The following is a 16161-nucleotide window of genomic DNA, read 5'->3' on the forward strand; positions in this document are numbered from 1 at the left end:
AACGTGGCATGGATGTGTCATAATAAGGAGACAGGAAATGGTGCCGGCCGCGTGGCTGCGCCGCGTGGCTGCTGCTTCTCCCAGGACACAAAGATTCCCTGCTTGGGGGGGCTGTGGCAGGTCAGCAACGTTGGTTCACACAGGCTACCAGGTTTTCTCTTACAGCAATGGATCACTCAGCGGTTGATCCCACGGAGTACTGTCCACAGCACCGCACGCAGCTGGGTGATGGTGGTAAAGGACCACGAGGCCTCTTGAAGCACTGACTGGCATGCACGCACGCATACACACACAGGCTCCAACACCAAGGTGGGGGGCTCATTTACCAAATTACCCCTATTTACCATTTGCCCCAGTGAATACTGGTCCAATAAGCAAATCTTGCTAACACAAAGATTAACCAATGAACTGACACCTACCAAATATGGCGTAAGTATATGCTATACCCAGGGAAACAAACATATAGCCTGCCTCTTGTGTACTACAGGCGTGAGACCACACCCAGGTAGGCTGTTTACCTGGACTCAGTGGCGCCAGGTTTCCCCCCCCCTGCCGCCTCCAGAAAGGAAGGGGGAACAAAGGAGGGTTAGCACACAGAGAAATATATCCTACACAAATGTTTGGGGCACAATCCTGACCATAAGCATCATTCACTACAATGGGATTGGACAGTATCACCAGTGCTCCACACGTGTCTCCTTACTATGAAGCTGAAAGAGTCTGAAGGACGCAGCCAACAGCAGGAATTAACAACTATTTCCAGATACCATCATCTAAACCTTGCTAGTGAATATCTTCATATTTGTCAATAAGTAACCTTTGAGAAAGTACTGGAGATTCATGTTTTCACACATTTATTTATATATAAAGCCCAAGACACATGTCTATTATTGCAGAATATTGTGTAGAGACTGAGTTAATATTGTGCGATAGTTACACACAAACAACTAGGCATTTTTACAAAGAAATCTGTTGTTACATATATATTAACCTATATGGAACCAATTCAACATCTTGGGTGCTATTTCTTTTTATTTCAGTATCTTTATATCCTGTTTGTGCTTTTCTTCCATGTTTTTTACATATGTGAGTCTCTTATTTTTTGTTATACTTCTGTATATATATATATATATATATATACACACTGTAGCAGCAACAACTTGTTTTCCCTCTAACTGCTTTGCAGTATCTTTAATAAATCAATAAAAGCAACAACAGAGTTTCAAATCCAGTAGCAAATATAGCCTCTTAATTGGTAGCTGCTTTCGCTTCTAGAATGCAACAATACCTGGGCAGAACCTTACAGATAAGTGGTCTTGATCCCAGATTGTTCATTGCTCAATGCACAGCTTTGACTTTAACTCTTTCATTTAACATATCTTCAGCCTCTTCAGCCATGGGATGATGCATGAACCAAACCTGGAAGTGCCCACCTAAATCAGCAACGAAGTTGGGGGGGGGGGGGGGGGGGGAGGGAAGGCTCCTCTCTACCATCAGTTTGGAAGATGACTAGATAACAATTTTTTCATTATCTAAGTATACATAAAACTTTCCCCTAAAAAAATCCACCATCAGGAATAATCTGGATACTGCAAAATCTTCTGAGAAGTATGGAACAAACACATAAAATGTCCAAGATTTCAGTGCAGTAGCAACTGAATGTTCTATTGTTATCATAGTCATCTTAAGCGTACCGTAGCTAATTTCTGTAGCTTTCTCTGGATTTGAAGAGTGATTATTGACTCTGGAACATCACTGTGGCTGATATCTCTGTGTTTCCTCACCAGCATGACAACCTTAAAAATCCTCCATACTTGAATGAGAAAAGAACTTTCTATCACAGAAGCAAGCAAATGGTTAAAAGCTATATTGCCTCTTGTGAACTATGAACTGTATCTTTGGAAAATTAACATGCTGAAAAGTAACTTATAGAACACAGTACTTGCATTTACTCTGAAATAATCACTTTAGGCACAGGATGGCAAATACTGTAATTTTGAGAGAAAATTAAATCTTTATTACATTACATAGTTAGTATTAATTCCAAATACTAAGCTAATCAAAGACTTCCTCCACCATATTGGATAATTAAAGCACAATAAGGTAGATTTTCAAAGTAATAAAATTGAACTGATTTGATGATTTTAAGAATACAAACTTTGAAAAAGCAGAAAACTACTATTCATTAATATTTAAATATCACATAAAATAATGTAGTCTGGAATGTATTCTGATGGAAAAGCATATACCATACCATGTATATCCATATATACCATATATCACACATATATTGCATGCATAGTTTAGTGTAAATAAGCTTTTACATTCCATTTGGATAGCTAAACTTTAATATAGATATAACTGAATAAAAATAGAACCTTTCTTCTATGTAAGCCAAATGTCTTTCAAACACAACTTACATAGGTTTGTGATTATCTTTTAATTATTGTGACATTAAAATGTTCAGATTAGACAGTGATGCTGTCTGTAAGTGAATGTTCATCTATATGAATTATTTTGAAAACCAGAAAGCCAAGCAATGCTGATGGCTAGTTCACATCATATAACTAAAAACACTTAGTGACTCTAAAGGCTGGAACAAGCCTAAATTTGAAAATGCAAAGCATGAGTCAAATAATCATCTTTTTTAATATTTCAGTTATTACAATTCATGGTTTCCATGGAAAATATTCCAGCACTAAGTGTATCAAGCCCTTATTTAAACTTTTGATTTTCTGTTAATATTTTTACTTTATTTCAAAATTACCTTTTAATGTCATCTTTTTATATTCTAATAAGACTGTATTGTCTGGTACTGGAGTAAACTAGGTAAAAGAGGGAGTAAAATTATCTCATGAAATGCAAAATGCTATGTAAACCATTCAAGGAGATAAAATTAATTCCTAGAGGAAATTACTGTAGTGAAATATAACAACACACTAATGTAAAAATGCCATATTTGAACATGCTGTGTCTTTGCAGATTGAAAGTATAACAACATTGGATTTTATAATAACCTGTTGAACAGAGAAAGGAAGGTGAAATTGATTTGCTCTGTTCAGAAAAGAAAAAAAAAAAATATATATATATATATCGCCATATCAAATATTCTTAACAAAGGAATAAATCATTGATACATGACCACAAAGGTAGAAGTGTATGTGAATGATGGTTTCAGACTTGAAACTATCTGTGTTTAAGATTCAGATTCCTTAACATCTTCATAAATGGTCCTGAAGAAAATAACTGTAAAGCAGGAGAAATACATGTAGGTTTCCTGGTTTTCTTCTGATGAGAACTCAGTAGAGAAAAACAAATAGGAAACCCCATATTTTGTAAAATTTCCACTCTCTTCCAACTGGAATAATTCTATGATTTTCTTAATTTTTTTTTTTTTTTCAAACATTAAGATTTGAATATCTTCATGATATTTAATCTTCTAAGCTACAATTGGTCATCTTAGAATGACCTCACTTTGCAAAGGGACCAGAAAAATGGTTTTTTAAAAAAGTGAGAGTCATTTTTAGTCTTTTTTTTCTTTTCTTTTTCTCACTGACCACGATACCTTATGCAGTAATCAAGTTATCCTCTGGTAGAGGAATTAAATTCGCTATTTAAAGATAATGCTACCAGAAACACCTGAGGCTATTCAAGACATTTTCTTGCTGATGGTAGGTATGACATGGGGGATACAAAAGATTTGCACTGTTTATCAGCAGTTAGAGGAAAAACTGGGTACCTGAGGGTGTCTAAAATACCTCTATGATTACTTTCAAAAATTGTAAATTAGGATATCTTCCCATTGTGTTCACCAAGTTAAATGCCAACATGCAAATAGTCCATTTCTGAATGGAGAGCAGCACACTCCAGGCAAAACTGAAATTATTTCTGACAGAAAGTGGGGGCAGGGGGAAGAAAAATCTCTACAGGATACTGAATCAGCAGTTCCTATTTACAATGTATGGTTTATATTTTACAGATTTGTATTTCTGTTTTACGTTGTGGCTGAGTAGTATAAAAGAATCATCTTCTCTTATAGAAAAGCTAAATCCTGACCTTGAGATACAGCATCTGTGACCTTTAGAGTAAGATTAATATAGTTATCTCTCTGGAGAGAAAATTTTTTTTATGTTCAAATCAAGATATGTTCAACAGACCCTTTCAGAGTATGTGCTCCCTTAGAATAAAGCAAACCACAGGAAGATCAGTTGAGGCTTTGGGGTTAAAAAGTTAATCTTGGGGTGTGGGGTTGGTTTTCTGGTTTGGGGGTGGTTTGGTTTTTTTTCATGGTGGTCTTTTTTTTTTGGGGTGGGAGGGGAGGAGGGCAGGGTGATGTAAAAATCTTTGAAACAGTTTTAAGCTACATTTATTTCTGCATACTTGCATATTCTGATTTATTAACAAATGTTATGAATATGATACCTTTGTAAATTCCCAGAAAATAGCAGTTGTGTCAGAATGAAAGTAAATATCTGATATGCACAGATCTCCTGAGGAAAAGCAAAGAGAGAATGATGTTGTAGGACAGGTAGTTAGGTAAGTCCAAAAAGGGAAACTGCAGTATTTGGTTAAGTGGTGTTTTCTCTTCATAAAAGCTTGTTTTGTTTGTGGCACAACAAACATTAAACATCTAGGAAGCAAATATATCCCTCATAACAGCGAAAAATCCCTTCAGCAAGTAAATAAATTTACCATGCATTAAAATATATGCATCTGTATCTACAGCATGCCTCTTTTATTTTCAAACCAAAATAGGGCAGAGTCTCTGGTATCTGCTGGAGGATTCTCTTTCACTAGTAATTTCATAGCAGTCATTATGTTGAAATATTATGGTCACAGAAATTAAAGCTATAAAGTTCAAATCTGACTATACAATCTGAATATAATATTTTGCTGCTTTATTTTCACACTGGTTTCCCAGGCAAAGTCCTGGCTCTCTTCAGTGATATTTCCTGCCAGTTTTTGAATCTTGCATAGCCTGCCAGGTCTCTTCTAACACACATCTGCTACTGCACTGATTCCCCTCAGTGACCTGCTGGGCTATCAGATGCTGGCTCAAGTTACTGATCCTGCCAACACAGGACACGCTGAGACCCTGCCTGGCAGCTGGGTTAGCCCTGAGTGTTGTAGTCTACCACTGCTGCCTCTGCCTGCTTTCCATTCAGTGGTCTGAATTTCCTGCTGCATCTCTTTTTTTTTGTCTTAAAAAGACACATAAAACTTCTGAACATACCACTGCGAGGAGTCTATTTAGAGAGTGAGGTGTCTTTGTTCTTCATGATGGATTAATCTAACTTTCTGTAAGTCTCTTTCTTGATATTGACTAGGCACTGCACTGTCTTCAGATCTAAACAGAAAAAAACCCAGCATGTTTGGATTTTCACTAGAATTTACCACTGCTGGGCTAATGCAGCTGAAAAAGAATTAGCTGAACACTATTCTGGCATGTGCATTAATCACAAAAAGGCTACTTGCAATACGTTCATCGTTACAATTTTGTGTTGAAGAATCCCAAAACTACTGTTTCCTTTTCTGTTTATTAAAGCCAGAAAAGTTTGCAAGGCTAAGAGATGAAGCTGCTATTTATCTTGAAGGTAACTCCACTGTTCACAAACTGCCAGCTCTTTACAATGGAGAGTTGAAATGTTGAACAAACAAAACTGAAGTTTGGTAGACATTGCAACAAAGTACTTTACCACAAACCTCTATATTCTGTGGAAAAGATATTTTCCTGGATCTTATGCAACACCAAATCATATATTTTAGTTTTATTTTTTTTAATGCATCAGATGTTCACTTATGTGACAACATGAGTTGGCAGAATTAACAATTTTCTGAAAAAGAGAATTTGTAGGGTAAGCATTTACAAAACAATATTTGTACAAGTAAATCTATTAGGAAAATCAGTGCTAATGAAAAAAAAATAGAATAACATTTTATATTTTTAGGTATATATTTTTTTCACACTTCAATTCTGTGTGTTTACATGCATGTGTATTTGTTTATTTAAAGAGGTAATTTCTTCAGAGGTTAACCATTTTTTATATTATATAATATAAAATATATATATATTTTATATTGTAGAGTTTCATGTGCATTTTACACAGCATAAAACCCAGTGAGGTATCACACAGCATATAACTTAAAAAAGCTGTTGGTCCAAAAAGTTAAACAATTTAGCTTTTAATTATAAAAAGCTGGAAGACCACACTTTTCAACACAAATTCAATTCAGTCTAGTTAATACACCTGTTGCTCTTACTGTGTGTTTTAGGTAGTTTATTATTTCTCGAGTGCTTGCAATATATTTTACGCAGTAAAGACAGAAGATGAATATACCCTAAGATTCTATTGCAAATTAGAGTTAGTGCTGCCCTAAGGCCTAGAGACTTTTTTTTTTTCCTCTCCGAAAAGGCAGTTCATTTTTAATGGGATTCTGTGAGAAAGCCCTGCTGGACATGTTAGTCATATGACTGCAGGAACTGGAATTGTCAACAACATGGATTTTAAAAGTTCATTTTCAAGTCTGTGTGTTTCTATAATGGTTTCGAGCCTTCAGGGTTTGCGTTTTCAAAAAATATTTTGTTTTTCCTCTACCTTAGTCACTAGAAACTATACCCTTCCTTCATAGGAGTAGAGAGGTTTCCATAACTAAATCATTCCAGAAGCTAGAAATTAAGGAAGACATATATGTCTTCCTTATGGATGGATTCCTTCTTATGTATGAATTTATGTATTTGCATAGAAATATTTATATAAATAATATAGAGATATATGTATATTCCTGTTCTAAATATCATAGACATACAGGCCATATCTACTATCTCTTCCTTTGTGATGTGATGCTCATCACCACGACTATCATCTTCATCTTGGAAATACCTTTGGTTCATAATAAAAATATGGTTTTATACATTTCAGAACAAGCAATTGTAATGTCAAAGTCTAGACTTTAAAAATTAGCAGAGAAGAATATTGATTTAGTTTTTACATTTTCAATTTGCTTTAAAAAAGTTTTCTTATTGCTCTAAGTTTACTTTCTTCCTGAATCAGAAAATGTAGAAGAGAATAGAATAGAATAAACCAGGTTGGAAGAGACCTTCAAGATCATCGCGTCCAACCTATCATCCAACACCACCTAATCAACTAAACCATGCAACCAAGCACCCTGTCAAGTCTCCTCCTCAACACCTCCAGTAATGGTGATTCCACCACCTCCCCGGGCAGCCCATTCCAATGGGCAATCACTATCTCTGTGTAAAACTTCCTCCTGACCTCCAGCCTGAACCCCCCCCGGTGCAGCCTGAGACTATGTCCTCTTGTTCTGGTGCTGGCTGCCTGGGAGAAGAGACCAACCTCTGCCTGTCTACAACCCCCCTTCAGGTAGTTGTAGACAGCAATAAGGTCACCCCTGAGTGTCCTCTTCTCCAGGCTAAGCAGCCCCAGCTCCCTCAGCCTCTCCTCATAGGACTTGTGTTCCAAGCCCCTCAACAACTTTGTTGCCCTTCTCTGGACACGCTCCAGCGAGTCAACATCTAAGATGTAAGGAGGAGGTTCTTCACCATGAGAGTGGTGAAACCCTGGAATGGGTTGTCCAGGGAGGTGGTCGAGGCCCCGTCCCTGGGGGTGTTTAAGACCAGGCTGGATGAGACTCTGGCCAGCCTGATCTAGTGTGGGGTGTCCCTGCCCATGGCAGGGGGGTTGGAACTAGATGATCCTTGTGGTCCCTTCCAACCCTGAATGATACTATGATACTATGATACTATGAACATCCTTCCTAAACTGAGGGGCCCTGAACTGGACACAGTACTCGAGGTGTGGCCTAACCAGTCCAATGTACAGGGGCAGAATGACCTCCCTGCTCCTGCTGGCCATACTGTTCCTGATGCAGGCCAGGATGCCATTGGCCCTCCTGGCCACCTGGGCACACTGCAGGCTCATGTTCAGCCTACCATCAGCCAGCAACCCCAGGTCCCTCTCTGCCTGGCCGCTCTCCAGCCACTCTGACCCTAGCCTGTAGCACTGCATAAGGTTGTTGTGGCCGGCACTTGGATGTGTTAAATCTTATGCCGTTAGATTCTGCCCATCTGTCCAGCCTGTTGAAGTCTCTCTGCAGAGCCTCTCTACCCTCCAGCAGATCAACTCCTGCCCCCAGCTTGGTGTTGTCCACAAATTTACTGATGATGGACTCAATGCCCTCATCCAGATCATCAATAAAGATGTTAAAGAGCATGGGGCCCAGCACTGATCCCTGGAGGACTCCACTAGTGACTGACCACCAGCTGGATGTGACACCATTCACCACCACTCTCTGGACTTGGCCATCCAGCCAGTTCCTAACCCATCGCAGTGTGCTCCCGTCCTAGCCATGGGCTGACAGCTTGGCCAGCAGTTTGCTGTGGGGGATGGTGTCAAAGGCCTTGCTGAGGTCCAGGTAGACTATATCCACAGACCTCCACACATCCACCAGGCGGGTAACCTGATCATAGAAGGAGATCAGGTTGGCCAGGCAGGACCTACCCTTCCTAAATCCATGCTGGCTGGGCCTGATCCCTTGGCCATCCTGTAAGTGCTGTGTGATTGCACTCAGGATTACTTGTTCCATTATCTTGCCTGGCACTGAGGTCAGGCTGACAGGCCTATAATTCCTTGGCTCATCCAACTGGCCCTTCCTATGGATGGGCACCATGTTGGCCAGCTTCCAGTCCTCTGGGACATCTCCAGTGAGCCAGGACTGCTGAAAAATTATGGAGAGCGGCTTGGCCAGCTCCTCTGCCAGCTCTCTCAGCACCCTAGGATGGATCTCATCTGGTCCCATGCACCTGTGGGGATCCAAGCGGCTGAGCAGGTCACCAACTACCCCATTTTGGAACAGAGGCAAACTATGCTGCTCCCTGGCTCCTTCTGCCAGCTCTGCAGGCCAGCTGTCTGGAAGATCTTCTGTCCTGCTACTAAAAATTGAGTCAAAGAAGGTGTTTAGTATCTCTGCCCTTTCCTCATCCTTTGTTACAACGTTCCCCTCTGTGTCCACCAAGGAGTGGAGGTTGTCCTTGCCCTTCCTCTTGCTATTAATGTATTTATAGAAGAACTTTTTGTTGTCCTTCACAGCAGAGACCAGTTTAAGCTTCAAATGTGCTTTTGCCTCCCTAATTTTCTTCCTACAAGACCTAGCAACATCCTTAAATTTTTCATGGATTGCCTCACCTTTCTTTCAAAGATGATACACCCTCTTTTTTCCCCTTAGTTCTTTTAGAGGTTCATTACCCATCCAGGCTGGCCCTCTGCCCCGGCGGCTCCTCTTCCGGCACATTGGCACAGCCTGTTCCTGTGCCTTCAAGAGTTCGTCCTTGAAGCATGTCCAGCTCTCCTGGACCCCTTTATTTTTAAGGGCTGTATCCCAAGGAACCTCCTGAGTTAGTTCCTTGAGTAACCTGAAATCTGCCCTCTGGAAGTCCAGAGTGGAGGTCTTCTTGCTGCTCCTCTTAGCTTGACTGAGTACTGAAAATTCAATTATCTCATGGTCACTGGACCCCAAACACCCTCTGACCACTACATCACCCACCAGCCCTTCCCTATGGGTTAAGAGGAGGTCAAGCATAGCCTTACCCCTGGTAGGCTCTTGCAGCACCTGGGATAAGAAGCTGTCCTCCATGCATTCTAAGAACCTCCTAGATTGCCTCCTCTCTGCTATGTTAAGATCCCAGCAGATATCAGGCAAGTTGAAGTTGCCCATGAGAGCAAGGTCAGGCGATCTTGGGACAGCCTTAAGCTGCCTATAGAATGACTCATCAACATCTTCCTCCTGGTTGGGTGGTCTATAACAGACTCCAACCATGATGTCAGCCCTGTTGGCCTTCCCTCTAATTCTCACCCACAGGCACTCAACCCGATCGTCCCTGATCTCCAGCTCAATGGCATCTAGTGCCTTCCTGATGTATAGGGCCACCCCTCCACCCCTTCTTCCTTGCCTGTCTCTCCTGAAGAGCCTGTAGCCATCAATTGCAACACTCCAGTCATGTGAGTCATCCCACCACGTCTCTGTGATGGCAACTACATCATAACTTTCCTGCTGCAGCAAGGCTTCCAGTTCCTCTTGTTTGTTGCCCTTGCTTCGTGCATTAGTGTACATGCACTTCAGCCGGGCTGCTGGTTTCACCTCTGGCTCTGGCTTATCACCCCCAGACTCCTGCCTGGGGGGACTGGTTTCAGCCCCTTCCCCCTTCAAAACTAGTTTAAAGCCCTATCTATGAGACCTGCCAATTCCCTTCCTAGAATCTTTTTCCCTTTAAGGGATAGGCCATTCTCATACACTCTGATCTTACCCCTCCTCTGGGACAGATGTACTCCATCTGTTGCCAGCTGACCTGGTGCAGCAGAAAGTTTTTCAAGATCGAAAAACCCAAAATTCTTTTGACTGCACCAGCCTCTAAGCCACTTGTTGACTGCAGCTGCTGACCTGTTCCTTATGGTATTCCCTCCTGCAACTAAGGGTATAGACGAAAAAATTATTTGTGCACCTGACCTCTCAACCAGATCTGCCAGGGTCCTAAAGTCATCTTTGATTGCCCTGGGAGTTCTGGTTGCAACATCATCATTCCCTAACTGCATAACTATCAAGGGATAATAGTCAGAGGGCTGCACCCTACAAGGCAGTCTTCTGGTAACATCTCCAACCCTAGCTCCCGGAAGGCAACAAACCTCCCTGTGAGTAGGGTCTGGCCAACATATGGAGCCCTCTGTTCCCCTCAGGAGGGAATCGCCAATAACAATTACCCTCCTCTTTTTTCTAAGGGAGCAAGTCCTGATGCCGGGGGAAGGCTGTTTAACCTTAGGCTGTTTAACCTTAGGCTGTTTAACCTTAGGCTGTTTTGCCACAGGGAAAACCCCAGATGGTGTGTCCTCTGATATCAGAATCACCTCACCCTCAACCTCCAATGGCCCAAACTTGTTTTCCAAGGGCGGGGGGGGGGGGGTGAGGGGAGGCAAGGAGGTTTAACGTTGTGTCTTTTGAGAGGAACCTGCATCCATTCCCCTCTGCATTTTGGATAACCAGCCCCTGCTGGTGGGGCCTGCAGAGCCTGGTTACTCAGGTTCATCACCCTTCTACAATCGCTTACATAATCTACAATCACATACATCATGTACATGTACATGATGTACATGTACACCATGGTGTACCTTCTACAATCGCATACATCATGTACATGTACATGTACATCATGATGTACCTTCTGCAATTGCATACATCATGTACATGTACATGAATCACAAAAATTAACAAAAATAACAGTGCATCTTTGTCATGAATGATTATGACCATGATACTAATTTTGAATAGTATTTGAGTATGCTCCCTATATGCTTTCTGTGCTCAGCCAGAACAATCTTCTTTCCGCACTATGTCTGTCAGTTTGTTCTATGTGATAGCAAATCAGAAACTGTTTTCAGGGGAAAATCCATTATTATTCAACAAGGAAACAGAACAGAAGATTGGAGTTTCATTATCTCAAGCTCATTACTAATACATTTTTTTTTAGTTTTTTTGTTTGTCTTCTGAGGAATAAATATTTCAGGATTGATCTTATTTGTTTTGAAAAGTAGACAAGATTTCAGGAATGCAAGTTTTTTGCTCCACACATAGTATCTAGATAAATAATAGGTATTAGTCATACTTACAAGTTTTGCCTCCTTACATCCTTTGATCATTACAGGTACATCCAAACATAGTTACATTAAAATATACTTTTCTCAATTATTTCTTATTTTTCATTACTTATTAATAATTGACAGAAAACAAAGTATATGTGTACATATATATGTATAATTATACATACACATCTTGGTATATCACAGGTTCCTATAAAGCTTTGAAATATTTTCTTCCAAATTGTGGTTTCTGAAAAAAAGAAACCTTCAGGCCCAGAAATCATAATATTTTGACTAATGTTTCATAGAGTTCTACAGACTGTCAGATGGTGTCTTCCATAATTGATTGCCCTTCCAAAATTTCTTCCACAATAGGTTATAGTATCTGATAGGCAATAAACAATAATGGAGTGTTGTTGCTGAATTCATAAAAAGTCTGATCCTTTGCTGTTTAACTTTACAGAAGGATGGCAAAGAATCATTTTCTTGGGGCCCAGCATGGCTGACAAAAATCTCCTTGTCAAAATGTATTGGTTTGGCTTATGGATCAAAGTTATAGATTATGTAGAAATTAAATTAAACTGAATAGTTAGCAATGTTTGATTATTCTTATATTTTAAATATTAATAAAATTTAATGTTTTACTGATTGATTAAACTAAGCTGTAATGTAAATTCCTTAAGAGAAGAAGAAAATTCCAAAACAAAACTGTAACAAGGTATTTACTCCTTAATATTCTTGTAAAATGAATTCATAAAATATTTTATAGGGAAGAGTAACAACCAGAGCATAGCAATCATGTGCTAGTTATTATTTTGTTATTAAAATATATTATTTAGATTTTGTATTTGTACACATGCCCCCCATTTTGATTACACAGTTAACATCTAAGAGTGACTGAAGACTGAACAGCAGCCAATATGTGTGGTCTCTTTCTGTGTTGTGACCGTAAGTCCACAAGGATTTCCCATGAGCATATGAATCTAGATGGAGAAAGTGCTGACAACAGGGACTGAAGAACAGACACATAAGAAAACATTTAACGAGGTCAAGCATGTACTAACCACAAGAACAGCACAGGTATTGCTGAAAATTTCACTGGGAAAGGACAGGAATGGTGGTATAATATGCAGGGTTAGATATAACATAGTGTGTGTTTTGCTAGACCACAGTAGTGTGAATAATACACATTTTAGCATGAGCTAGTTGGAGTTTCCACATTTATAACGTTTATCAATCACTTTTACAAAAGAGAGGAAGAGATTCAGATTAGAAGAAATGCATCCATTTTTATCAGAAAAAGGTCTCTTACTTTTGTCTTAGATGCAAGCTTTTACATGTGAAGAGAGAGTGAAACATACACATGAACACATCCCCCCACACTCACATCTTCCTTTTCTGACTGTTTAATTCCTCAGAAAAGCACTGGCAACTTACATGAATAATGCAAGGTAAGCAATGTGCAGCCAGGTCAATTTCTCTGACATCTGGATAACGTCTAAATCAGGCCTAGCTTTGGGTGGTTGAAGCCTCAAGAGAGGCAGTGATGACCACAGGGAGATGCTTCACCTTCTTGACTTGCGTAGCACACCTATACCAAGCATGAAGCTCTTCTGAACCAAAGTTATGGGGTAATAAATGTGTGGTGCTGAAAGTTCATGTTCTTCATGTCTTGTAATGCAATTGGTGTGTAACAGCTTTGCATATTCAGGTTTTCTATTCTAAGTAATTTTAAAAGTAGGCCTTAGTTTTATATTTCTGAATACAGCACCAGAACAAGAGGACACAGTCTCAAGCTGCGCCAGGGGAAGTTTAGGCTCGAGGTAAGGAGAAAATTCTTCACTGAGAGAGTCGTTAGCCATTGGAATGGGCTGCCCAGGGTGGTGGTTGAGTCACCATCCCTGAAGCTGTTCAAGAGGGGATTGGACGTGGCACTTGGTGCCGTGGTTTAGTCAGGAGGTCTGTGGTGACAGGTTGGACTTGATGATCCTTGAGGTCTCTTCCAGTCTTGGTGATTCTGTGATTCTGTGATAGTGCAGGATGTGAATGCATATAGTGCAGAGCATGAAGGGTGAAATGCACTAGGTTTATTTAGAATGATAACTGGGAATCTGAGGGAGGAATGCCACATTTGTAATTTTATTCATCTGTTTACACTTCTTCTATACAAAACCTTTCTTAGATTTGAGCAAACTTACAGTTAAAAAAAAAAAAAATGGGAGTTTTAAATTATTTTAGCTAATTTAACCTCCTCAATGAGACAATAAGAAGAAAAGAAAACTATGGTGAGGGCAATTTAATCATTATGGTATAAAGTGATACATCTATGTTTTGAAGAAGTCTAATCATAAAATTTGAATTATAAATTTAGGATTATTAAGGAAAATTACTCTCAAACAAGATATCCTAAAGTTTAGTATTACTTTGGAAAAAGAAAAAAACAACCAAGCAAGCAAAAAAACATCCCAAAATACCATAACAATAGGCAAACACTAACAAAATTCAGGAAATTATTTGAAACTGATTAGATAGCAAATTAAAAAGTAGCTCCCACATCTATTCAATTTTAAGTGTCACTATTTTTTTTTAGTTTTCATTTTTGCTTTCCTCAAGTTATTTACAAATTATTTTCATTCAGACAAATATTGTTTTAGTAGAGTGACAAACTGTTTCATTGTATTCAGGCAGTTCTTATTTTCAGCTACCTCCAAAGCTCACTATTTCACATACAATTTCACAGGTGTACATAATTGCCAATAACAAAGTCTAAGTTTGAGTGATTGCTGCAATTCCCTTGAAATTATGAAATGTCATTTTACACTTCACAAATGCAAAAATATGTCAGGAATCTAGGATGAGCTAAGTGTCTCCCCTAGGACATGTGGTGGTAGGGCCACACAGGCCCAGAACAAACCCAGACAGGTCCTGACGTGTCTAGATACAGTCCCCCTCAGTCCCTCCTTCCTGTAGAATTCAGGGTAACATAGGAAAAGGAACAAAGGGACAGGACCTAATGAGCACACATACTTGCCACTGCTTCCCCCCAAACAGGCCTGTGTTTCTGCCTTTTATGGCCACAGCCTGGCAGAACCCCTTTTCATTGGGTAACTGTTTACTGGCTTCACTCACCCTATTGGCCTAATTGAATCTCGGGCAAGATATATATACAGGCTGATTTGTAGTTGCTTTGTTTTTGCCTTGTTTGCATGGACCTGCCTTGGCTTTGCTTTGCCTTTCCTTCTTGGACCTGCCTTGCTTGAAGTTGCCTTGCCTCGAGTTACCTGGTCTAGAGCCTGGGACAGAAGCCATGAGCCTACTCACTGCAAGCTAGAGAAGTCACAGGCCTTAGGAACTGGAGCCAAGCCTCAATTCCCCTTGCAACTAGAATTTTGCCATGCCTCAGTTTACCTGGAAAGATGCAAGAGTCCATCACAGTAATGGCATTGTAAACAGTCCACTGTCCTGCTCAAGCCAGACCAGCCCCGAGACTGTGTGGCATTCCTGCCAGCAACCAGTCATAGCTGGCTCATGAGAGCGACCCAAAAAGCCTTGACAGCTAATACAGCAGCAGCACCACCCTATTTGGGATAGACTCTTTTTTCTAAGTAATTTACTTGCCTCCTGGCTTAATTGTTCTTGTTGAGTCTCCCCTCTTGTGGTTGAGCACTAATTTGCACCAGGAAATTCTCTCTTTCCCTGTTATTCCTCCCAGTTTGCTTAAAAGTGTTAAAATTGTTATATTGCCTAAATACTTGTAGTGGTGCGATGGTTTAGCCCACATGCACCAACAATAAAGCACAGCTAAACTCAGCTGGAGAAGCGAATGAAAGATGTATTTTACAAGCAATAATGAAATGCAATGAATATATACAAAATATACAGTATTTACAATATTATACATGCCATTGTACTTTGCCCATCTGTCCAGCCTGTCAAGGTCCCTCTGCAGAGCTCTCCTACTCTCTAACAGATCAACACCTGCCCCCAACTTGGTGTCATCTGCAAATTTACTGATGATGGACTCAATGCCCTCCTCCAGATCATCAGTAAAGATCTTGAACAGGATGGGGCCCCGTACTGAGGCTTGGGGGACTCCACTAGTGACTGGCCACCAGCTGGATGTGGCACCATTCACCACCACTCTCTGGGCTCAGCCATCCAGCCAGTTCCTAACCCAGCACAGAGTGCACCTGTCCAAGCCAAAGGCTGACAGTTTGGTCAGGAGTTTGTTGAGGGGAATGGTGTCAAAGGCCTTGCTGAAGTCCAGGTAGACTACATCCACAGCCTTCCCCACATCACCAGGTGGGTCACCTGATCATAGAAGGAGATCAGGTTGGTCAGGCAGGACCTGCCCTTCCTAAATCCATGCTGGCTGGGCCTGATTCCTTGGCCATCCTGTAAGTGCTGTGTGATTGCACTCAAGATGACCTGTTCCATAATCTTGCCTGGCACTGAGGTGAGGCTGACAGGTCTCTAATCCATCCATCCATCCCTTCCTGTGGATGGGTATCGCGTT

The 16161-nt window shown here is 40.4% G+C and overlaps 1 pseudogene; it reads left to right on the plus strand.

Annotated features, from left to right (window-relative positions):
- Positions 1-424: 424 nt before the first annotated feature.
- LOC137441664 (calcium-binding and coiled-coil domain-containing protein 2-like) overlaps positions 425-16161 on the plus strand; it is a 58022-nt pseudogene continuing 42285 nt past the window's right edge.

This window comes from Melanerpes formicivorus, unplaced genomic scaffold, assembly GCF_026170545.1.
Source record: "Melanerpes formicivorus ecotype bairdi unplaced genomic scaffold, bMelFor1.0.p_v2 SCAF_1, whole genome shotgun sequence".
Taxonomy (NCBI): Eukaryota; Metazoa; Chordata; class Aves; order Piciformes; family Picidae; genus Melanerpes; species Melanerpes formicivorus.